At 44.1% G+C, this 25,399-nt stretch overlaps 1 protein-coding gene across 4 annotated transcripts in view; it reads right to left on the bottom strand.

The window, feature by feature from the left end:
* DIPK1A (divergent protein kinase domain 1A) overlaps positions 1-22,759 on the bottom strand; it is a 136,048-nt gene extending 113,289 nt beyond the window's left edge. For 2 of the 4 annotated variants that reach the window (XM_073571443.1, XM_073571440.1), the window contains exon 1: positions 22,537-22,759. The gene's annotated coding sequence lies outside the window, so the exon portion shown is untranslated. Of the gene's footprint in view, positions 1-21,781; positions 21,856-22,174; positions 22,235-22,536 lie in introns of those variants that run through there. The other 2 variants (XM_073571441.1, XM_073571442.1) reach the window with 2 other exon arrangements.
* Between the last annotated feature and the right edge of the window lie 2,640 nt (positions 22,760-25,399).

Here is a 25,399-nt window from a genome sequence, read left to right as displayed (position 1 = left end):
AATGTTTTATTGGGAGAAGCAGATAAGCCGCCAGTCTGCATGTGCGCTAGTATGCAAAGTACATACTTGCAGCTGCTCGATGACCACTCGAGCAGACAACAAAGCGCATTCCTGACAGTGTGAACATTGCACACTGTCAGGATTCAGCAATCTGCTGTCACATAGCATAAAATACATATTAAGCTTGGAAACTGCATCAAAATGTCCACCCCAAACTACGTCAAGTACTTGGTGTGTGATTCCAGCCTAGCAGATACTTTAAAGGTTCAGTCTCAAATTAGTTCTTAATCATAGAGATCAAAGCGCCAATCTGACTGTGGTTTTACAGGATGTGCAGACAATTAGAAAACATTCTGCAATACCACATCTTTGTGGCACAGACATGTTAAAATGTGTTGGATAATAATTGGCCTTTGATGAGAAGTCACTTGTGCGGATTACACAATCATAATGATCAATGATGGCCTTTTCGTAAATGTAGTAACTACACACGTCCTCCAGGTCAGGGATACATGGAAATATAAAAACACAATTAAAGGGGCTACTATATTCCCTATAGTGAAAAAGTATTTTTTTCACACCTTGTAACTTTCCTAAAACTACAAAAGATATTCTTTTAACCTGTCACCAACATAGGAATGGCCTTTAAAGGTGTTCCGAGGATTAGAAAAACTCGATCGACTGCTTTCTTTTCATTTTAACTCTTTCCTAGCAACTCAATTGCTTTAAATATTTACCGTAAGTCGTCCATCAATAGAAAAAAAAAAAAACAGAATGGAAGCAGCACTCCAATGAAATAATTGAAAAAAATGGACTTTATTCACACAGATACATGCGATGTGTCCGCTCCTATTTTGAAGCCTTTCTCAAACATGATGCCCGAGCGGTCCACATATAGCTCTGCAATGAGGTTTCAGAACAACCGGCTGCATGAATCCAGACCCTAGCGGCGTTACTGCAGCCGTGTACGCTTTATTCTGAAATGCTGAGGCACAGTAAACATACTTTGAGGAGCCAGAGACTGACGCAGATGACTACCTAAAGGCAAGCTCCCCACAACTTCATTCCCCTCTCTATTTAAGGGGTTATGTTTCTTTTTCCTTTTGGGCGTACAGGTCGGTAATTGCCAACTACCGGTCCGTTCTGCCCTGCGACGATCAATTCGAGCTCAGAGCAGTCACGGACATCTCCTGCCGGCTATTCCTCTTCTGGTGACATCACATCCACAGAGCAACTTCTTTGCCATTCTGCGCTGTTGACAGGGCGCCACAGCTGATGTTATGCTGACTGATAGCCAGCTTCCTTTGCTACGCCCACATGGATTAGTGGACCCAGTGTGCCACAGGAGCGGGCCTGCCAAGGAAGGGGCGTGGGTAAGGGGCTGGCTACTGTTCACTGGAGCCTCTAGTGATGAGGCCAGGCTTGTGCGGCAGGTAGCCACCAGGTACCAGTCCATACTGCAGTTGCTGACCCCAGAGGTCAGGTACACTGACAATGAAATAGGGCTCCGTTCAGAAGAGGTTCAGCTCAGGATCACTGCAGAAAGCTTACTGAAACAGATTCATATACGGAAACATTCAGATACCGGTTGCACTAGGACTAGGGAAGTTTGAGAACAGGACTGGCCCCACCGGGACCAAGGATTAGGGTTCTGGAGCTGGCCCCACCGGAACCAGGAATTCGGGTTCTGGAGCTGGCCCCACCGGAACCAGGGATTCGGGTTCAGGATCTGGCCCCACCGGGACCAGGGATTCGGGTTCATGAGCTGGCCCCACCGGAACCAGGAATTCGGGTTCATGAGCTGGCCCCACCGGAACCAGGAATTCGGGTTCATGAGCTGGCCCCAGCAGGACCAGGAATTCGAGTTCAGGAGCTGGTCCCACCGGGACCAGAGGCTCTAACAACTCACTAGTAGAAAAGACTACATACTAGTGAATGCTGCAGCTTCAGCAACTCCCTAAGAGAGAGGGCATCTCTTATGCAGGATGACTCTCAGCAGTTGCCTGGGAATCATCTTGCAGGTGAACTAATTATACTAAATGCCTCTCAGCAACAGGCTAAGGGCATTTCACTATATGAGAGAGGTGAAGTGAATATTCATTTTTCACTATATGCACTCTGTTTAAGAAGGGGGAAGCGCACTCACAAACACCAGGAAGTGCAGTGTGCACAAGACATGTCAGCAGAAGAAGACAATGCTACGGGGCTGTGGCAGTGAGTATGCCAGCGTTCCTGCATGAAGGGAGTGGGGAAACCATGAAGGGGAGCTGGCAATAGCGGTACATGCTGCTCTTTAACCGCTGCCCAGCGGTTGTCAGTCAACATCACATCAGCAGTGACATCACATCAGCAGAGCAGAGAAAGAATAAGAGCTCAAAACAAGCAGGAGAGTCACCACCTGAGCTGGAATAGATCTCAGCAGGGCAGAACAGGCAGGTAGCTAGCAAGTGCAACTACCTTCCCATAAGTCCTTAGCTCAATAGAAAAAAAAAACCTAAATCCCAGATAATGCCTTTTAAGGCTGACAAGTCTTTCCATATAGACACATCAGTCTCTCCCCATGTCTGTATATAGAGAGACCTGTCAGTCTCAGAGCCTGGGACGTGGAGGCGCTGCCAATGACCAGTCTCCGACTAGTTATCTGAGAAGGATAATTTCTGGTCAGCATCAAAGTATATTTTTTTTTATGCTTTCTATGAAATGAGGCAGAGTTTCAGATTAACTACAATGCATGGACTGAATGAGGGTCAACCGACAAAAACTTACAGCCTCATAGGCATATATTACATTGGGTCGGGAGACCAGTGATTAATCCGGACAGCAGTCCATGTCTGATTCATACTGCCCGTGGTTTTGGGCAGCATGAATCTCATTGTCAGGTTCCCATTAGAGGGAGTCTGTCAGCATAAAAAGACTGTTCAAACCATCATAAGTGCTTGGTGCCCCTTCAACGAGACCAAGACAGTTGTGTGCACCTTCCCACCCACTTGCCTTTCATCTATCTCCTCCCCCCTATTCCTTTATGGCTTTACAGGAGCCTAGATAGATGGAAAGCAAATAGATATACTGAACTGCAAAGTTACACCAAGGGAGCACAGAGCGCCTGTGCTTGGTTTGAACAGTCATTTTATGCTGACTCGCTTTAATCTTAGGATGGTTAAAACTTTCAATTTCAACAAGATCGCTAGACCATTGAACATTAAACTGGCAAATTTCCAGCATAACATTTCCACGCAATCCAAATCATCTTAGAACTGTATGCAGTACTCCCCAGGAAGGCACGTCGACACCGAATCCCACTCCAGGATGCTCTAGCTTTTCAATATGCAAATTAGTATCACTAAGCCTTTACTGGGCATGTGCATTATGTCAATGAAGCAGGGGAGAGAACACCCAGCTTCACTGCACATGAGCATGAGATCTCCAGCAGTTCAAGGCTGACAGATTGTGTGAAGGACAATCACACCATCCTGGGCATTACATCAGACCACACATCTAGGGGAAATTACAACCTTCCGGACTAGTCCTGTTTAAACAGCATATGACAAGTGGAGCATGGAAAATTTTTAAAAGACAATTTTTTGTTTTCTGGAAAATCAAGGATGGACTTTATTGTAATGCAGGAAGAAGCCAATTTGATTTTGCAATGTTGGTTCAGCAGAATTTTGGAACATGGCAGATGAAAGACCTCCCAAATAAAAAAAAAAAAAAAAAAAGTTAACACATATAGCTTTTCTCTTTCCCAATAAAGCCACCAAAATAAATCCAGGGTGAAACAAAACAAGGATGAGCTTCCTTGACCCACAAGTAGCAGATGTTATCAGCTCTGTAGGAGATCTAAATACAGTTGTCACATTACTGATAACACTCTCAGTGAACAAGGAAGGCACAGAGGTATAATTAAAGCCAGTATTAGGAGAACTGTGTAATCCAAAGGCAGGAAATAGCCCTCCGACACCTCCCATAGGCAGAAGGCTGTGGAATGACTACCATCTGCTCTGCGTCATCCCATCAGCAAGATGGTATGCCCTCATATCTAGGTAGAATGGAGTCCAGGACATGTAAAAGAAGTTTAGTTGGACGATTCTGTGTTAGCATTTTTTGTACCAGGGTGAACCCAAGCATGGGGAATACTTGGTGCTCCATCACTTGAGGTTTTAGCCACTTAAGGTATGTGAGCATGTCGTCTCTTTCAGGTGGGCGATTCCGCCTTAAAAAAAAAAAAGAAAAAAAGACCCTCGGGTGTCTTATATTATAATGCACAGAGCATCTTCAGAGTGGAAGACTCCTGAAGAACGGTTGTATCGATTTTTTAACTGCTTGGAGTCTTTGGAAATCTCCAGCAGTTAAAAGACTCTCAAAGGCCTGAACACATGAACAGCAAGTCATCTTTACAGACATTAATTTGCTGTGGTTTTTGGAGTGAAATCCAACTGAAAAAGACATTGTGTGAACAATCCCTTATGGTTTAAACTTTGTCCGTTGCACAAGTGCAGGGTGACAATAATGTGGGTGTATAGTTGTGGTCATGCCATGATCACAATACCTTAAAAATTCAGACTTATATTCTTCTCATAGTTTCTGAAGAGCTAAATGACGATCCTGACTAGCATGTATAGTCATCTTTAGTAATGGTAGCCCAACGTCTGAAGGGCTACATTCACAAGGCAGAAATGTCCCGTGGAGTCACAAATTTGTCTGAAATTTTGTGACGACACAGCGATCTCGCCAGTGACATCGCTGTGTGTGACACGGATCAGTGACCGACACCCCCCCCCCCCGCCAGGTATTGCTAATCGTGCAGGAGTGTCCTGGGCCATTTTTGATCGTTGGTCTCCCGCTGACCAGGGGGCATCGCTGCGTGTGACAGCAAGAGACCAACGATCAGCGACGCTGGGAGCTGGTATCCAACATAGAATCATAGAATCATAGAATAGAATCATAGAATCGTAGAGTTGGAAGGGACCTCCTGGGCCATCTGGTCCAACCCCCTGCTCAAAGCAGGATTCGCTAAATCATCCCAGTCAGATGTCTGTCCAGCCTCTGTTTGAAGACTTCCATTGAAGGAGAACTCACCACTTCTCGTGGCAGCCTGTTCCACTCATTGATCACTCTAACTGTCAAAAAGTTTTTTCTAATATCTAATCTGTGTCTCCTCCCATTCAGTTTCATCCCATTGCTTCTAGTCTTTCCTTGTGCAAATGAGAATAAAGTTGATCCTTCTACAATGTGACAGCCCTTTAGATATTTGTAGACAGCTATTAAGTCTCCTCTCAGTCTTCTCTTTTGCAAACTAAACATTCCCAAATCCTGCAACCTTTCCTCATAAGACAGGGTTTGCAGACCGGTCACCATTCTGGTCGCTCTTTTCTGAACTTGCTCCAGTTTGTTGATGTCTTTTTTAAAATGTGGTGCCCAAAACTGGACACAATATTCCAGATGAGGTCTGACCAAAGAGGAGTAGAGGGAAATAATGACTTCACGTGATCTAGACTGTATGCTTCTGTTAATACATCCTAGAATTGCATTTGCCTTTTTTGCTGCTGCATCACACTGTTGACTCATATTCAGTCTGTGATCTATTAGTATACCCAAGTCTTTTTCACATGTGCTGTCACTTAGCCCTATTCCTCCCATTCTATATATGCTTTTTCCATTTTTATTGCCCAGATGTAGTACTTTGCATTTCTCCCTGTTAAAAACCATTCTGTTAGTTGCTGCCCACTTCTCCAGTTTATTTAAATCTTTTTGAATCCTCTCTCTCTCTTCTCTAGTATTAGCTATCCCTCCTAGCTTTGTGTCATCAGCAAATTTAATCAGTTTACCCTCAATTCCTTCATCTAAATCGTTGATAAAGATGTTGAACAATACAGGGCCCAGGACAGAGCCCTGTGGTACCCCACTTGAGACATTCTTCCAACTGGATGTGCAGCCATTTACGACCACTCTTTGGGTCCGATCACTAAGCCAGTTATGAATCCACCTAACAGTTGCCTTGTCCATTCCATACTTAATCATTTTTTCAATAAGGATTGTATGAGAGACTTTGTCAAATGCTTTGCTGAAGTCAAGATATACTATATCTACAGCATTTCCTTGATCCACCCAATCAGTGATACCATCATAGAAGGAAATTAAGTTAGTCTGACATGACTTATTAGTTACAAACCCATGCTGACTCTGTTTAATCACTTCATTCTTATCCAGGTATTGACATACATGTTGTTTAATAATTTGTTCAAAGATCTTTCCTGGTATAGAAGTCAGACTCACCGGCCTATAGTTGCCTGGGTCCACCTTCTTCCCCTTTTTGAAGATAGGAACAACATTTGCTCTTCTCCAGTCTTCTGGCACTTCTCCTGTTCTCCAAGAATTTTCAAAGATTATAGAGAGGGGTTCAAAAATTTCTTCTGCTATCTCCTTCAGTACTCTGGGGTGTAATTCATCTGGACCTGGAGACTTGAATTCATTTAGGTTAGCTAAGTGTTTCCTCACTATCTTTCTGTTTATAGATATCCTGGATTCTTCTATTCCCTTAATAGGACAGTGAATAACAGTTGATGTTACATTTCGTTTCTGAGAGAAAACAGATGCAAAATAGGAATTTAAAAGTTCAGCCTTCTCAACATCCTGTCTTACCATTTCATCATTTTCATCCTGTAAAAATCCTATAGCATCTTTGACTTTTCTTTTACTTTTGACATATCCCCAAAATCCTTTATTATTGCTTTTGACATCTCTTGCAAGCCTCAATTCATTTTCAGCTTTAGATAATCTGATTTGTGCCCTGCAGGTTCTGCAGACAGCATTATATTCTTCTTTAGATATGCCTCCCTCTTTCCATTTTATAAACATTTTTTTCTTCCTTTTTAGCATGTGCTTAAGTTCTGTGTTCATCCATCCTGGTTTCCTTAAATGCTTCCTATTCTTCCCTCTTTTCGGAATTGTTAACAACTGTGCTTTGAGAATTTCATTTTTCAAGATTTCCCATCCTTCCTGGACATTTTTGTCTTTAAGGATATCCAGCCATTGGATCCCTCCAATTCTCTTTCTGAATCCCTTAAAATCTGCCTTTCTGAAATCTAACCTTGACGTCTGAGTCTTCACAGGTCTTCCGCCTCTAGTTATCCAAAATTCTAAAATAGCATGGTCGCTACCTCCTAGGGTCCCAGCCACTTTTACCTCCTCAACCATTTCCTCCCTGTTTATAAGGATTAGATCCAAGGTAGCAGTTCCCCTTGTTTTCTCCCTTACCTTTTGGAAGATAAAGTTGTCAGCAAGAGAGGATAAGAATTTCCTTGACCTGTTAGTTTTGCCTGAGAGAGATTCCCAACAAATGTCTGGATAGTTGAAATCTCCCATGATAACTATGTCATATTTTTTGGAGAACTTGGCCATTTGATGCATAAAGAGTTCATCCATAGCTTCAGCTTGCACAGGCGGCCTGTAGTAAATGCCTACAATGGTGTCCTTTCCATTGTTCTGTCCTTGTATTCTTACCCAAACAGTTTCCACAGAACTCCCAGTCTCTGAAGCTTCAATCTCTGTGCAGATATACGCGTTTCTAACATACAATGCGACACCCCCTCCTCGTTTATCAAGTCTGTTTCTTGCAAATAAGTTGTATCCTTCTAGTCTTGTATTCCAATCATGTGTATTGTCCCACCAAGTTTCAGTGATTCCAATGACATCATATTTCTTTTCCTGTGTTAGTAGTTCCAACATAAACAGCGGGAATCTAAGAGCCGCACAGCTCTTAGTTAACCGCTGTTTACCTTGGGCACCAGCTTGCTCGCTGGTCTTGATCGCTGGGTCTGTCTATGTGACAGCTCACCAGCGATCAGCTATGTCCCAGCGATCCCATCCACGTCGGATCGTCGGTGGGATCGCTGGGACATTGAAGCGTGTAACGGGGCCCTTACTTTTTCCAGCATGCGCTAGGTGTGGCTTTTTTTTTAATTGCATTTTTTCAGTCTTCAGTAAATCAGGATTTGTAAAACAGAAAGCAAGGTAAAAATAGCCAGCAGGAAAAGAAAACCTATTAAGTTTTTACAGTGAAAAAAATGTTACAATAAATTATGTGAGAAGGAAGCCCTACTCACAAGGGAGACTGAGATATCTCCGACACCACAAATACATATGAATAGATGGTTGTGAAGATATTACTTTAGGTCAGACTGACAACGCACAGCGCAATTATCCGACTGCATATGGAGAAATTAATAAGCACTTCAGAAGGTCAGCAGCACTTATTCTTGCACTTTCCCTTAAGCAGCATCATGTTTATATCTCAGGGCACTGTAGACTAAGACTTTGAGGTGTCGTTAGTTGGCTATGCACAATAATTAGCCGTGGCTAAACAATTAATATTGCTTTGCCAAGTGGTCTAAACAGAGGAAAAGAGCAAGTCACAGCCAAACGTCAATGGCAGCGGCTTATCTTCAATTAGAACAAAAGATGGAAGTCAACATCTGCCCTTAGGGCAAAGTCAGGAGACCCCAGGAGGTCCCAGGTGCAGCTCAGACCCATTTATTTCAACAAAGATGTCTATCAATACCAGACTGGTTTAAATTTCAGAAAACCCCTTTAATGATCATTAACTGGCAAAGACAACTGAAATGAGGAGGTACTTCATTAGGTCTCATTCACACGTCAGTATTGCTTCATCAGTGTTTATATGAAGTGGTTAAGTGTTCCTATTAGGCCCGGGTTCACACATGCAAGAAACACGGCCGAGTCTCGCATGTTAATACTCGGCACTTGGATCGGAGCGTGCCGCTTCATAGCATTACATGCAGCTGCATGCTCCACTCCCGAATGCCAGGTATTAACATGCGAGACTCGGCCGTGTTTCTCAAAAGTGTGATCCCGGCCTAATACTTGTCCTCCGATTGTTCTGTAGGGGGTGGACTGACCTATGGACCTGTCTGGTGAAGAAGCAAATGTAACCTGTGATGTGTACAATGCTTTATTCTGACTTGAATGCATATATGTGGGGTAACAGCTAGAATTGGGGAAAGACTGTGTAGTACCAGGTTTTGGCCACAAGATGGAGACATAGGGTAGTGAGAAAAGGGCTAAACAGCAGCTTTAGGCTAGGGAAGCGCAGTCATGGTGGGCGGAGTGACGGGACTGGGAAGGGGATTTCCAGGATAAGGAGATAAAAGGAAGGAGAGTCCCAGGGTTGAGGAGATCTCTCGCAGGGGGACAGAGACAAAGAAGAGCTCGGGAAAAGAAAGAAGATAGCAGAGCTCAGGAACAAACAGGAGAGAGAGAGACGGATAGTCAGGAAGTGGCCCTGACAGGACAGCTGCAGGACGTAGGACACAGGACAAAGAAGGCCTGGGGTACCGGATGGCTGGACACTGAAGGAGCAATAAGTGTCGCAGCGGGCAGACTTAGTTGGGAGGAAACGCTATGGCCGTGGACCTAACGGCAGCCACGGTGGAAGAACCCAGGGGTCTTCGCCAAACAGGAGCAGGGAGGAGGTGACAGGTACCCGGGCCTAGGAGCAGAAGCTGTCGTGTTTGCTGTGGATGTCATGGAGGACACCCAATAAAGTGGACCTGATTGAACAACTTTCTGTGTCTGTCTTCAGTCCGTTCCGCAGCAGAAAGGGACCAACCCCCCAATCGGCACAGGTACTACAGTTCCACTCCTGGTTTTTGGCTTACAAATATTGATGTAAATACTGATCAAATACTCAATGTGTGAATGTGAGTTAAGCCCCCGTCACACACAGCGAACTCGCTAGCGAGATCGCTGCTGAGTCACAAGTTTTGTGATGCAACAGCGATCTCACCAGCGAGATCGCTGTGTGTGACACTTACCAGCGACCAGCCCCCCTGCCGGGTATCGCTGATCGTCCTCGAATGGCCAGGACATTTTTTTGATCGCTGGTCTCCCGCTAGCCAGCACGCATCGCTGCATGTGGCAGGCGGGAGACCAGCGATCAGCGAGCTGGAGCTGGTAACCAAGGTAAACATCGGGATTCTAAGAGCTGTGCGGTGCTTAGAAACCCTATGTGTACGTTAGATACCAGCGCACTGGTGCAGGGAGCTGGTAACCAAGGTACACATCGGGTTTCTAAGCGCCGCGCTTACAAACCCGATGTGTACGTTAGATACTAGTGCGCTGGTATCTAACGTAAACTGCGGGTAACTAAGCGATGTGCGTCGCTTGTTACCCGCGTGTCGCTGTCCTGATCGCTGGTGAAGCTGCCTGTTTGACAGCTCACCAGCGATCCTGACAAGTTCATATCGTTGTCGGCATCTCTGGTGAGTCGCTATGTGTGACGAGGCCCTTCGAGTCAGATCAAGGGAATGAAGAAAACAACCAGCAGCAGTCTATTAACAGACGCAAAGTTGAAAGCTTCAAAAGAACCCACTTGAAGACAATCCAGTAAGTAGTAAGAGATGCATCCAAGTCCTGGGTGAAAAGGTAAAACAAAATTTATTCTGCCATTAAAAAAAGTAACATCGTTTAGACCTATCAGAAAGCTATTTTATTAAGTACATGATAAAATACCTTTTTGATAGGTCTAAACGATGTTACCTTTTCTTTTTAAATGACAGAATAAATTTTAAACTTCTTCACCCAGGACTTGGACGCTGTCTCGTCATAGTCAACTTTTTTTTTCAGATGGAGAGAAAGCAGTCGTGTCACCTTACCCTTAGCATAAGTCCAAGGCAGCTACTACATGAAATTCATTGTGATTGCCGCTGTATCATTACAATTTAATTACAAAAATCTTAGTTATTGTTTAAGAAAAAAGGGTCAATAATGATTAAAAAAGAATTGCATATTTCTTTCTCAAGACACAGCGGTGGCCACTACAGCTTTTATAAAGTAGTCGCTTGGTAGCTGCACATTGGATATGAGATAGTAGTTCACTCATGGTTACACGGAACTCAAGCCTTACGGATTCTGCGGTTTCACAGTTTGAAAAACTAAAAATTATTTAATTTGCAGAATCTAGTCTCTCCACAGCAAAATCGGTGTATGTGAGCTTTCCATAAGAAAGAACTCAAGTACACAAGAGCAAAACGATAATGAAAACCTAGTTCATCTGCTTTCAAGTTAGTAGAACGCTCCTGGCTCTTCCATGTATCATTTATTTTAATAGTCAGATGTCTCATCTACAACACAAAAATTGCTAAAATTAATTAAAGCCTCAATTGTTCCATAACTTTATTAATGAAAGAGTAGTTGATTCACTCGCTTATCCAGGATTTTAGAGATTTTTCTTGTCCCGGAAATACTTTCCATAACCTTTAGAACTAACAAGAAATCCGGAGAGAGACTTGAAAAATCATAGAAATGTTTTAAACACAGAAGAGCATGTTGTTCAAGCTGTGATGATTACAAAGGTCTCAAAATGCCAGTTCTGGAGGAACAAAAATAAAATAACTGATCACAATCCTGCAGGAAATGGCACATTGCTTAAGGCTACTCCTCCCTTAGACATAAAGTACAGGCCTTCACCTAGTAGGGAACTGCTCCAAAGTCACCATCCATGACAACAACTGAAGACATAATTATGGGTTAGGCAACATTCACACGTTCAGCATTTGGTCAGTATTTTACAGCAGTTTTTCTCAGCCAAAGCTAGGTGGTGCACATGGCTAGTGGCCAACTATGGCTTGGTTCAGTAGAACAGTGTGCCGTCTCCGAGCACATCGGAGAAGTTAGGTATAGTCCGATCACATTATAGTCCAAACAAAATGGGAAATTTAATTATCAGAGAAAAAGTTTAACGCGTGAACAAACAATTCTATTCGCTTCAAAGATGACCATTCCGAGATAGAAACTTCCACTACTTAAGAACGGATGTCAGTGAAGATGTGGCCTTAGGCCTGATAGGAAACGAACATTACAATTATCCAGCTGTATATGAGGAAAATAATAAGCGCTTCTAAAGGTCAGAAGCGCTTATTGTCACACTTGGATGTTTTCCAACATCTTTGGTGAATCAATGAAACGGATCTTTCCCATTTCTCGGAGAAGAGAAGTTGGGTTTTTCTCCATAGACGAGCTGTATGAAGGTACAAGACAAGACCAAAAATAATAATAATGTTTATTTTTATATAGCGCTATCATATTCTGCAGCGCTTTACAGTTTGCACACATTATCATCGCTGTCCCCGATGGGGCTCACAATCTAAATTCCCTATCAATATGTCTTTGGAATGTGGGAGGAAACCCACGCAAGCACGAGGAGAACATACAAACTCCTTGCAGATGTTGTCCTAGGTGGGATTCGAACCCAGGACTCCAGCGCTTACAAAATAACTTTGTAAATGGCTAACTTTACTCTGAATTTGGATAAAAGGTTCATCCAATGGATGACAAATTTTTACATATCTCAAGATGCCATAATTTATCCATGCTGGCAATCTTACAGATTATGTGCACATAGATTGGATATGCAGCGTATTACAGTACCGGCATTGGAGATAAGATTTTATGAATTTTATCCACATGCTCCAGAGGAAACCTGTAGTGAAATTTTAGTGGATTTGACACCTACTGCTTGTCCATTTATACCGTGGATATTTACTGCAGATTTAACCATTTGTAATGCAAGCCGTGAAATCTCCTAAATCAAAACAGCAGCAAACTGGAAGTAGAATCTGTAAGAATCTGCACTGTGGATTTTCTGCTGAATATCCACTGCAGAAATGTCTCTATTAAAAGCAAAAAAGGCATGGTTGAAATTCCCCATGATATGAACTAGGGTACATGAAACTTTGGCGCAACTTGGTCACACTTTTTTTTTCCAATCAAAACAGGTGTATTCCAGTGGGATCCAATAGGAAAGTCTTTAGTGTTAAAATATAGCTTTTATTGTGCCATATAAAAAATTGAAACAGTAGAAAGAAATAGTCCACCAACGTGAATTGCACTTGACAGCATAATATGTGGAGTTTGCGACCAACGCGTATGAACTCTAGGTTTCATTAGGAATATGGCCTTATTTAGAAGTCTGTGTTGCTTGGACGAGTTGTATTCGTTTTTTATCATCTATGGTGCTAGATAAATGTCCGTGTTTTTTCATAGACCACGTGTCTGTGCAAAACACAGACATCCTTTTTTTCCCCCGGAAGCACGGTTGATAATTAGCCAATACAAGTCTATGGGTTTGTGAAAAACTCGCACAGCAGACGGATGGCATCAGCGTGTAACACTGAGAAGCTTTGTAATGTATTTCTTTATCTATCCATGAAAAACACAGCTGACCACACTGACCGTAAAAGCAGAGACATGGATGACAGTCATCCAAAACACTAATGACACTGGTACCATTTTTTCACATACGTGTTTTAATAGTGATGTGTGAATGAGGCCTTTAAAGGGGGTGTCCAGTATTTTATATTGACGACATATCCTCAGGATAGATCCTCAGTATCAGATTGGTGGGAGTGCAACACCCAGCACACGTGCCAAACAGCTATTCCCAATGCCGACTGCAAGGCTTTTACCGCGAAAAAACGCATCGCGGTAAAAAACACAGCTTGCTCATTAATTTTGCGTTTTTTCAGCGTTTCTGGCTTTTTCCATGTGTCTAGAAACTGCGCGGAAAAAAACGCAAAAACGCGCAAAAATCGCGGGAAAACGCACAGAAAAAAAAGTGCGGTTTCTGGGAAGGGAGTCCTGTTTTTCAGCAGAAAATTTCTGCTACGTGTGCACTTAGCCTAAGGGTGTGTGCACACACTGCGGATCCGCAGCGGTTTTGGTCCTGCGGATCCGCCGCAGTTTTTGCTATGGTGTACAGTACCATCATAACCTATGTAAAATGAAAACTGCAGTGCAGACACTGCGGAATTTTCCGCGCGGTTTCAAATCCGCAGCATGTCCCTTCTTTGTGCAGATTCCGCTGCGGTTTGGCACCTGCTCCATGACAGGTATCAAACCGCAGGGGAAAACTGCAGGCTAAACCGCAGAAAAACTGCAGATAAACCGCAGGTCTTTTGACCTGCGGATTTACCTGTGGTTTTCATCAAATCCACGCGGAAAATTCCACAGAGCAATCCGCAGCGTGTGCACACACCCTCAGTAATCAATTGCGGAGTCAACTGTGAAGAGGCGACAGTGCTGTACTGCAGATGTATAGTACCCGACCAAACCACTATTCAGCTGACAAAGCTATGCTGTTTCACAAATGATAAATTCCAGACATCGCTGGAACCAAGAAACATTGTCTGGTGGTGGTTCCAGGCGTCGCACTGATCTGATATATCCTAAAAGATAAAAATATTCAAGGGAATCTGTCACCCTTTTTTGCCCTATTAGCTGCCGGCATAGACATCGGGAGCTTATCTACAGCATTCTGTAATGCTGTAGATAAGCCCCCATGTAACCTGAAAGAGAAGAAAAACACGTTAGATTATACTCACCGGGGTGGGCGGTCCGGTGCCTCCCTTCTTCATGCGATGACGTCCTCTTCTCCCATCGTGAAATGACTCCAGCGCAGGCGCATTGCTCTGCCCTGTTGAGGGCAGAGCAGAATTCTGCAGTGCGCAGGCGCCAGACCTCTCCCGACGCCTGCATACTGCAGGACTCTGCTCTGCCCTCAACAGGACATAGCAGTGCGCTTGCGCCGGAGCCATTACAGGACGGGAGAAGAGGACGTCATTGCATGAAGAAGTGAGGCGCCGGACAGGATGGCGACACCCATCGGACCGAACCGCCCACCTCGGTGAGTATAATATAACGTGTTTTTCTTCTCTTTCAGGTTACATCGGGGGCTTATCTACAGCATTACAGAATGCTGTAGATAAGCCCCCGATGTCTGTGCCGGCAGCTAATAGGGCAAAAAAAGGGTGACAGATTCCCTTTAAGTACTGGACGACTCCTTTAAAACCTAGTGGTCCTAACTGATCCTTCAGTAATGATGTACATCATTCATGTGACTGCTGCAACCAATCACTGGTCATAAAGGTCGTGTATGGATCATACATTCAAGCATCACTGCTGAGGCCAGTGATTGGCTGCAGCGCTTATGTGAATGAAGCAAAGCACATAAAAGTTGCAGGATGACCATAGATGCAACGGGTGAGCTAATGGGAAAGTATTATCATTATTAATTTAAACTTATACCATTACCTGCTCTAGGACAACTTTAGTAAAATACACAAAACCCTTTGAATGCTTTTACATAGGGCTAAAAAAAAGCTGCTATTAAATAAGAGGGCACGCAAGGCTTCCATTTTTGTTTTGCTAGTATAATACAGCACACCTCTCGGCTTAAAATAAATTTAAGGCTTTAGTTATCAGTCATCATACAGTTCCTTAAAGCTATACGTTTTGCTTTAAAGCAAGAACAGACCATGTCATTGGCAGAAAAAAAAAAACTATTAAAATTTTAGTGAAGATGTACCCGCTTTTGATTGACATGATCTACGGTAATCAAGTTTTGCAGTACATTTACATATTTCATTAGCAAGTCTACTGTAATACAGCGCTAGAATCAAGGTCTACGTCACTAGTCCATGCTGACCTCGCAGAAGGCAGTATAAACCCAGTGACAGATTCACTTTTAACAGAATTGTCCCAGTTAGGTGTGGGAAGATCAAAAATTACTGTGGGCTTATTCACATGTAGCTTGTTGTGGAATTTCTCCAGCTAGATATTGTTCAGTGCATCTGAAGTATGGAGGTATCAGCAACATACAACAGTCACAGAAGCAAATGTAAAAAACCTGCCGCATACACATAAGTAGTTCAAGCAAATAGAATAGACTTTGCTTCTAAATTACTAGTCACTCCTCCCCATGGAATCATATACTGAGAGAGGAGATGGACTTTGAGCTCACTTAGGCATCAGTTTAAATGCTGCTCATTGAAGTCTATGGAGAGGTATGGGAAGGGAAGCAGAGGCAGAAACATTGAAGTTTTCTAGTGAGTAAAGCTGAACTCACTGCTACATTGCTCAGTAGTGCTGTGTACTATCCTCCATGCTGTTGCTTCTAACAACTCATATCCATCACCGTGGAAAAAAAAAAAAGTCCGATTTTGGTCCAGAAAAGTTGAATGAGTGTCACGCAATTTTCATGCAAGTACAATCCGATTTTTGAACACCTAGCATCCGTTTTATGTGTGAATGCGATCTGATTGCAACACTATTTTAACATGAGCTTTTACATAAAGCAATTATCTATGTAATTTACACACAGTTTTCCAGTTAGCCTTTACTGGTAATTAAAAAGACCCCCCCCCAAAAAAAAAAAAAAAAAGGTTCCCCCTATAATTAATAACCAGCAAAGGCGAGGCAGCTGCTGGCTGATATTAATACCCAGGAAGGGGCCATGGATATTGGCCCCCTCCCAAACTATAAACATCAGCTCTCAGTCACTCCAGAAATGGTGCATCCATAAGATGCACCAATTCTGGCACTAGCCCTGCTCTTACCACTTACCCAGGTGCGGTGGCAAGTGGGGTGATAGTTGTGGGGGTCTGATGTCACCTTTTGTATTTTCAGGTGACATCAAGCACAGAGGTTAGTAATAGAGAGGCCTCTATAAGACATGAGCGAGTTGAGTTAATTGGCTGTGAACTCGCAGGACCTCACGTGAGCATGTGAACTTTATTACGCTCGCGGTGACATCATTGAGGTGAAAGGAGTTCACCTTGAGGCATTGAGCTGAGCAAGCATGCAAAGCTCAGTTTCTCTGCTGGATGGCAGGCTATATAGTTGCATCATGCAGCCTGCCATCTAGATGTAGCAGAGCTTGACGCGTTGCAGGACAAATACATTATCTTATCGGCAGACAGGTGAGGAATAGGATTGTTTATTATTTTAATTCTGCTACAGGGGACATTGGCTTCAGTGAAATGGGCGTTGACGTGAGTATAGCTGGTTTCGTTTAATTTAGAATCATTAAAGGAGTTTCATTATTTCAATTAAAGGACTTAATTCTGGGTGTGCGTGCTTTTTTATACAACATCACTATGGGGTTAGTAATGGACGCGTCTTATAGATGCCTCTCCATTACTAACCTGTGGGCTTGATATCACCTGACAATGCAAAGGTTACATCAACCCCTCCAACTATCACCCCACTTGCCACCCTACAGGGCAAGTGGGAAGAGCAAGGCTAAGTGCCAGAATTGGCGCATATTATGGATGTGCCATTTCTGGGGCGACTGAGAGCTGATGCTTTTAGTCTGGGAGGGGGACAATATCAATTGCCCTTTCCTAGGATATTAATATCAGCCTGCAGATGTGTGCCTTGCATTTGTTTGTTAATCATAGTGGGACACCATTTTTTTTTGGGGGGGGTCCCATTTTAATAACCAGTAAAGTCTTAGTATACAGCTGTCTTCTGATATTAATAGCCTGAGATGCTCCATGGGTATTTCCCCCATCCCAGTCTATAAACATTTGACTCCAACTGTCCTCTTTCACAATCCTGGTTAATAAAATGTCAGGGGACCCCACACCATTTTTTTTTTTCAGACAAAAACTTACTTAGTAACAAAATACATATACAGTAAGCTACACAAGCTCTGTACTAATTATATATGTGACTGACATCTTTATATCTATTCTATATATATCTATTCTGTTGGCTCATGCTGCGATTTTACTGTACACAGCAGATGAATTGCAGGCTTTTCACAGGACATCGATGTGTAAATATCGGCACTCGCATGGTCTGAGTGCTGTGCTAGTTTTTTCTCCCACCCATTGAGTCTAGTCCAAAATAAGAGGCTAATTCCAGCACGCTGCGATTTTTGTTCTCAGTCTGATTTCGGCTAAGAAAAAAAAAAAAATTCCAATGAACAGGGACTCATAGATTAAAGGCCCCTTTACATTTAGCGATGCACCAGCGATCCGACCACGATACGACCCGGTCAGGATCACTGGTGCATCGCTAAATGGTCGCTAGTGAGCTGCCAAACAGGCAGATCTTACCAGCGATGTAGCGACGCAGCAGCGGTCGTTACTTACCTTTCACACGCAGCGATGCTGACGTCCTCCCGCCCGCGTCCACGCGTCGCTCGTCGGCGCCAGCAGGAAGCGCCCAACGAGAAATGGACCCGGCCGATCTCGCGCAATCATCGACAGACAGCGGGGGAGCCGGTCGGAGGTAATCACACATAGCGATATCGCTAGCAATATCGCTGCTGCTTCACAAAATCGGTGACGCTTTGGCGATATTGCTAGCGATATCGCCATGTGTAAAACCCCCTTAACCCACCCAGGTGCTGCAACTGTCACATCGGGCAGGGAATTATTCCGGCACAACCTCTTTACAATAATGACAGATTTCTGGGATATTTGGATTTTCAAAGCGATGGCAAAGACTTGGCACATCGCCTCATCAAACCAACAAACTAGAGCCCCTTAGTCTCCTTAAAAGATCCTTAACATTGGTTGGAGTGCAATCCAATTTTTTTAGTGGATTACACATTTGTTTTCCTCGCAGATGAGTACGATTCCTAAGGCTGGTTTCACACACTCAGACCTTGATGCTCAGACTGCCTTAGGGTACTGTTACACTAAGCGATGCACCAGCAATCCCGACAACGATATGGATTGCTGGTGCATTGCTAAGTGGTCGCTAGTGAGCTGCCACACAGGCAGATCTCACCAGCGACATAGCAGCGGTCGGGGGTCGCTACTTACCTGTCAGACGCGGCGATCCTGACGTCCTCCTGCCCGCGTCCACGCATCGCTCGTCGGCGCCACAGGAAGCTGACGACGAGAAACGTCCCAGGCTGTTCTCGCACGATCAGCGATAACCATCGGGGGAGCCGGTCGGAGGTAAGTATCAGACATAGCGATATCGCTAGCAATATCACTATAATGTCACAAAACCAGTGACGTTATAGCGATATCGCTTAGTGTGACAGGCCCTTGAGAGAGGTAAACAGCCTCCTAAGCATACACAAAGCCGTAGAGTTCAGGTAAGGAGATCTGCAGCCTTTCCGTCTATCTCAGTCCAAAGTATGGATCACGACACCCGCATGTATAAAACCAGCCTATGGTTGAGCTGCACAAAGGGGTGTGCAGCCTTTGGCTACAAGTCTGCAGTCCATCTATGTGACTGCAGACTTGTGAATCCTATAATCACGCACATTGAATGCTATGAGGATTCTCCAGTGGCCGCCCATTCCCGCTTCTGCATAGGACTGCAAGTATACGATTTGCATACTTTCGGCCACATTCCGACTAGAATGTATCTGGCCTCACTCAATATACTTGCACTAAGCAAGGTTGTGCCCATCTAGTCAGCATGTGAACGCATGTATGCAAATCACATGTTTGCATTCAAGAACACGACGTGAGGATTTACAAGTCTGCAGTCACATAGACAAACTGAAGACTTGGAGCCGAAGGCCAGAAAACCACTTTCAGAACCCAGGTCTCTGTGTGTTTAGTGTATGGGCGACATTATAGCAGATAGAGTCCAGGTGAGGGTAAACTAACCAAATAGGAAGAGAGGTGAAAACAGATGAATAATGCAGGATACAATACTGTAAGGACAATAGTGCTATTTTCCTAGTACGCATGTATTCTGAAAAGTCACATGAAGAAAAAATACTACTGCCTCATCATCCACCTGCTTCTAGCCTCTCATCTAAAGTAAATATTCAGGTTTATGCCAAATACATCTATTGCAGTAGGTAAAAGTGTAACTTCTGCATAACTGTCATACTCCCTAGACAAGCAAAGACATACCTGTATGGCGTTTCCTAGATATTCATTTTAGATATTTGCCCAGGAAGTAGTAAGGCTAACAAACCATTTTATGGAGATCTAAAAGTGAAGCTACACATCAAGTAAAAGCTTTTATAGGTTCCATGCTTATAAATCATACCAGTGTAACCTCCGGGCGTCAAAACAGAACTACACAGAAATATCACTTCTCTACAAATCAACCTCGGACAATGCTCACAAGATTGAGGGTTTTTTCTTTCCCCTTTGTCACAAAACACTTGAAAAACTTGTCCCACTAATTATTATTATTTATTTATATAGCACCATTGATTCCTTGGTGCTGTACATAAGAAGGGGTTACATACAAATTACAGATATCACTTACAGTAAACAAACTAACAATCACAGACTGATACAGAGGGGAGAGAGGACCCTGCCCTTTCGGGCTTACATGCTACAGGATGATGGGGAAGGAGACAGTAGGTTGGTGGGTCGCAGCAGTTCTGGTGTTGGTTGAGGTGATATCAACGGTAGTGGTGAGAGAGAAGGAGGTAGCGGGGTCATTGCAGGCTTTCTTGAAGAGGAGGGTTTTCAGGTTTCGTCTGAAAGATCCAAATGTGGTTGATAGTCGGACTTATGGGGCAAAGAATTCCAGAGAATAGGGGCTATTCGAGAGAAGTCTTGGAGGCAGTTGGGTGAGGAGTGTATAAGTGTGGAGGAGAGAAGGAGATCTTGGGAGGACCGGAGATTACGTGAGGGAAGGTATCGGGAGATTAGTTCAGAGATACATGGAGGAAGACAGGTTATAGATGGCCTTGTAGGTCAGAATTAGTCATTTGAACTGGATACGCTGAGGAATTGGGGAGAAGCGTAGGAGTAGCGAGGAGAGAGATGAATTAGTCGGACGGCAGAGTTAAGGATGGACTGGAGAGGTGCGAGGGTGTTAGCAGGGAGACCACAGAAAAGGATGTTGCAGTAGTCGAGGCGGGAGATGAGGGCATGCACAAGCATTTTAGTAGATTGAGGGTTGAGGAAAGGACGGATTTTGGAAATATTTTTGAGCTGGAGGCGACAGGAGGTAGAAAGAGCTTGGATGTGTGGTTTGAAGGACATGGCAGAGTCAAAGGTTACTCCGAGGTAGCGGACTTCTGGTACTGGGGAAGTGTGATGTCATTAATTGTTATAGCTAAGTCGGGTAAGGAAGATCTGAGAGATGGAGGAAAGATGATGAGTTCAGATTTGTCTACATTGAGTTTGAGGAAGCGAGAGGAGAAGAAGGAGGATATGGCTGATAGACACTCTGGGATTCTGGACAGCAGAGAGGTGACGTCTGGGCCAGAGAGGTAGATCTGAGTGTCATCAGCATAAAGGTGGTAGTAGAATCCGTGGGACTTTATGAGTTGCCCCAGACCAAGTGTATAGACTGAGAAGAGTAGGGGTCCTAAAACAGAGCCTTGGGGGACTCCAACAGAGAGAGGGTGGGATGAGAAGGTGGTGTGGGAGACGCTGAATGTGCGGTTGGAAAGGTATCAGGAGATCTAATTTGAAAGGGAAGTCCATTTTGCTGTTTATATGCATGTTTTTCTCCCTTTAAAGGTTTTGAGAAAAAGTACATGTCACTTCTTTGAATCATCGACTTATGGAATTTTCTCAAAACTGGAAACTGTCCAATCAATAGTATTAAAAAAATAAAAACCTGAGTTAGTAATAAGTTTTTGACACTGAGCATTTTTGCTGCATCAAAAACACAGGGACTTGTAGCTCCAGCAAAGTGGATGGGATTTATAGAAATCTCCTGCCTACCGTGATATATTTTTTTTTTTACTCGGTTTAACGTGACCTGCGGTGCGTGTTCCAAATTTGCAGCATTCATTTCTCTGGCTGAGTTTTATGTGCAGATTTTGCCCTATAGACTTGCATTAGATGTGAAAAATCACAGTGGAAACTTATCGAAAATAAATGTTATCTGCACATGATTATATCAAAGTTTTGTCAAACCAAATACTAGGAAGTATCCAAAACAAAGTAGTTTCGTTTAAAACATGACATCCCAAAAAGAGAAAAAAAAAAAACATAATAAAAAAGCATTTAAATAAAACCCTTAAAAACACCATTACCTAATCTGTGCAGAAAATCTGCAAAATCAAAAAGCTCAGTGTTGGGGGTAGTCACAGCTTTCAGGTGTCAATTCCTTAAAAAAAAAAAAAATGACATGTGAACAAAGCCTTTGAACGCCAACATTCAGTTAGACTATTGATACCTGCCACTCAAGGAGTTAATCAAAATCCAGACATGCAATGGATTAGGGTGAGCCTGGACCTGGAGCTGCAGCTCCCAATCTCTACACCCAGGAGCACCCCTTACATAATGGCAGCAGGATCCAGGCAGTAAGAACTTTGAAGAAACAATGTATCAGATACATAAAACAAAACAAATAACTAGAAAGTTTCCAATGTAGCAGGTGATGAGGACAAGTCCCTCCACAATCCAGAAGCAATTCATTATCTCACCAGCTCCCCAGGAGCCTCATTCATTATCAGGGGCAGGAGACAGCTTGGACATTGGCAGAAGTGGTCTCCATCACTGCCTCTAGATTATGGACTGCACAGAAGGAGGAGAACCAGGATTTCTGGAACATATATTATATATACACACACATGCAGAGCACTGATATGGCTGACTGCACCCACAACCCCGTGTAGCAGTGCCAGGATACCCCTACCACCAGCTCTAAGCAGATCACATGCTGCCAGTCAGAGCCCCCCCAATAGCAGCAACCATGCATGGAGCAAGGGGGGCACTGCAAGAATGCACACAGTGAGGTGGCCAGGGGTGATGCCATCCTCCCCTGCAGCAGACTGAGGCTGGTTACCTGGGCTGGAGCTGGCATGGTCAGGAGCTCTGCTGCTGTCTGCTGCTCGCACGTTAGTGCAGGTCTGCGGGGAAGCTCTCGGCAGGAGACGCGGCCGGCACTTCTCGCGAGATCATGGCGGCTCAGCCGGCTTCTCGCAGTGTTTGCTGCCAGCGCTACATTCCCAGCATAGCTGCTCTGTGACAGCCTGGGGGCAGCCCGTGTGCCAGCCCCACTCCTGTAATTAGCCTGTTTGTGGCTGTGGGAAATAAAACACGAGAGAGAGAGTGCTTCATGTCACAGGCAGCGGTGCACGGGTTAATCCACCCCCAGGCTTGGCTGGGTTCACACGTTGCGTATTAGGTGCGGGTCGCTAAACCGGAAAATGCAACCGTGTCCTGCGCTCCTTGTCTTTGATGCATTTTTTTTTTTTTTATGTGTTGGACTGTGATTTTTTTTATTATGTTTTTTTGAAAATCATGGCAACCCCCCCCCCCCCCCCCCAAAAAAAAAAACCCAAAACAAATGGCACATGCATTGTGGGCGTAGCGTCCAGATCTCAATGGATAAAATAAGGCTAGTTTCACATTAGCGTTTTTTCGCAGTCCAAACACATACAAAAAACCGCATCTAGCGTTTTGCATGCGTTTGCTTATTTTATGCGCATGCGTTTTAACCAGTTTGTTGCCATGTGAACTCTTAAAACGCATGCGATTTGTAACGCCAGCGTTCCCATAGACTGTAATGTGGTTTTTTTTCGCATTCCGTGCGCATGCGTTTTTTTGACACAGGTTGGGCGCACAAAAAATGCAACAGGGTGCGTCTGGCGCGCATAGGCGCACACTGCAAAAAACGCATGCGTACAAATGCTAGACCATGCACACCCATGTTAAACATAGGGGCGCATAGCGCATGCGCATGTACACGCACGATGCGCTGCGCAAAAAAAGCTAATGTGAAACTAGCCCGCTGCGATAGCGATAAAGGAATTGCACGTAGCTATTTAAACAAGAAAAAAAAAGCATCGCAGCTCAAAGTATGGAAGGAGAAAACTGCACCATGTGAATTGGACTTTAGGGATAGTGATGAGCGAGCGCGCTCGTGTCCTGACCGAGTACTATGCCTGAATTGCCGCAGCTGCTGTTCGAGAGCTGCAGCGCATGCAGGGATTGTCTGTGTGTCAGGCGCTCCCTGCATGTGGTGCAGTAGTCGAACAGCCGTGAGACCTGCAGCAGCGCAGACTCGAGCATTGTTTTCGAGGATGCCGAAAGTTCTGGATTAGGACGCGAGCATGCTCAGATTACACCTGATCCGAATATACTCGCTCATCGCCACGTAGGAATCATTCATTCTAATTCTACTGTAAAACACTTGAGGTTTTTTTTTTTTTTTTACCCGTAAGGCTGTGGGGCCAAAGATGAGTTTTTGCCCCTGTGTATTCTCACTGCATCACAACCCCTGCTCCTTACAGCTCCAGCAAAGTGAACGGGATTAAGGCCACGTGCACACGTTCAGTATTTGGTGAGTATTTCCCATCAGTATTTATAAGCCAAAACCAGGAGAGGAACAATCAGAGGAGAAGTCTCATAGAAACACATCACCACTTCTGGATTTATCACCCACTCCTGGTTTTGGCTGAGAAATACTGATGGAAAATACTCAATGTGTGAACAGGGCCGGTCAATTTTTCACGTACTTGTGAATGAGCCCATAGGCCAAGTTCAAGCAATGGTATGAAAAATGATGTTTTTGAAAAATGATGTTTTGTGTCCTGGAAAAATGGCTGTAGTTTAAATAAAAAAAAGACCAATGACCGTAAATTTCCTGTTCAATTTTTGCAAACGATCTTCTAAAAAAAATGGACGGCATATAATGTCCATACGGAATTTTGTTTTATTTTTGTAACGCCCCTATTGAGTTCAATGGGTGAATCTCATCTGCAAATTGGACTTGTAGATGCTGTGATTTTTTTGTTCACGTGCTCTGACTCGTGCCGCTGAGCTGCCGTACATTGGTCTGTGTGCTGCCTTTGTGAAGTCTGTCGCGCAGAGGCACCAAACGGACCAAAAATACATTTGTTTCATCCTAGACTGTTTGACTGTTTTGATAAATGACGTCCATTGTGTTTGAGGACCTGCACTTTTGTGCACCTTTTTTTTTTTTTGTAATTGCATTTTCGACATGCCATGTAATTCATGGATCAGGTGATTCCAAGGTTTTCTCATTGAATAACACGGGTTGTAATGCCAAAAAGACGACAAATGAAATCAAGTGGCGCAATGGAACAAATTTACTAGGCAGTTTCTGCTGTCTCATCTAGTTTTATGTCGTCTAAATTTGGGACAATATTAATAAATCGGCCCCAATGTGCTGTAAGGGTATGTGCACAGTTTCAGAACCCTGACATGGTTAATAGAAATGACATAAAGGGCCTGTCACACTGGTTTTTGTGATTTTATACCGATATCGCTATGTCTGATACTTACGCTCCCCCGCTGGTTATCGCTGATCGCGCGAGAACGTCCTGGACCGTTTCTCGTCGTCGGCTTCCTGCTGTGACGATGAGCGACGTGTGGACGCGGGCGGGAGTATGTCAGGATCGCCGCATCTGACAGGTAAGTAACGACCCCCGACCCCTGCAATGTCGCTGGTGAGATCTGCCTGTCTGGCAGCTCACTAGCGACCACTTAAGGTACTGTCACACTAAGGCTACGTGCACACGCTGCAGATTTGGCGGCGCGGTTTTTGTAAAATCCGCAGGTAAATCTGCAGGTCAAAAGACCTGCAGTTTTACCTGCGGATTGCTCTGCGGTTTTGCCCTGCGGTTTTTCATCTCCACAATGGAGGAGATGGTAAAATCCGCACTGTCTGCACTGCGGTTTTG

The sequence above is a fragment of the Dendrobates tinctorius genome, unplaced genomic scaffold, assembly GCF_039654945.1.
Source record: "Dendrobates tinctorius isolate UK_male_01 unplaced genomic scaffold, ASM3965494v1 ptg000029l, whole genome shotgun sequence".
Taxonomy (NCBI): domain Eukaryota; kingdom Metazoa; phylum Chordata; class Amphibia; order Anura; family Dendrobatidae; genus Dendrobates; species Dendrobates tinctorius.
This window is presented reverse-complemented; position numbering and strand designations above follow the sequence as displayed.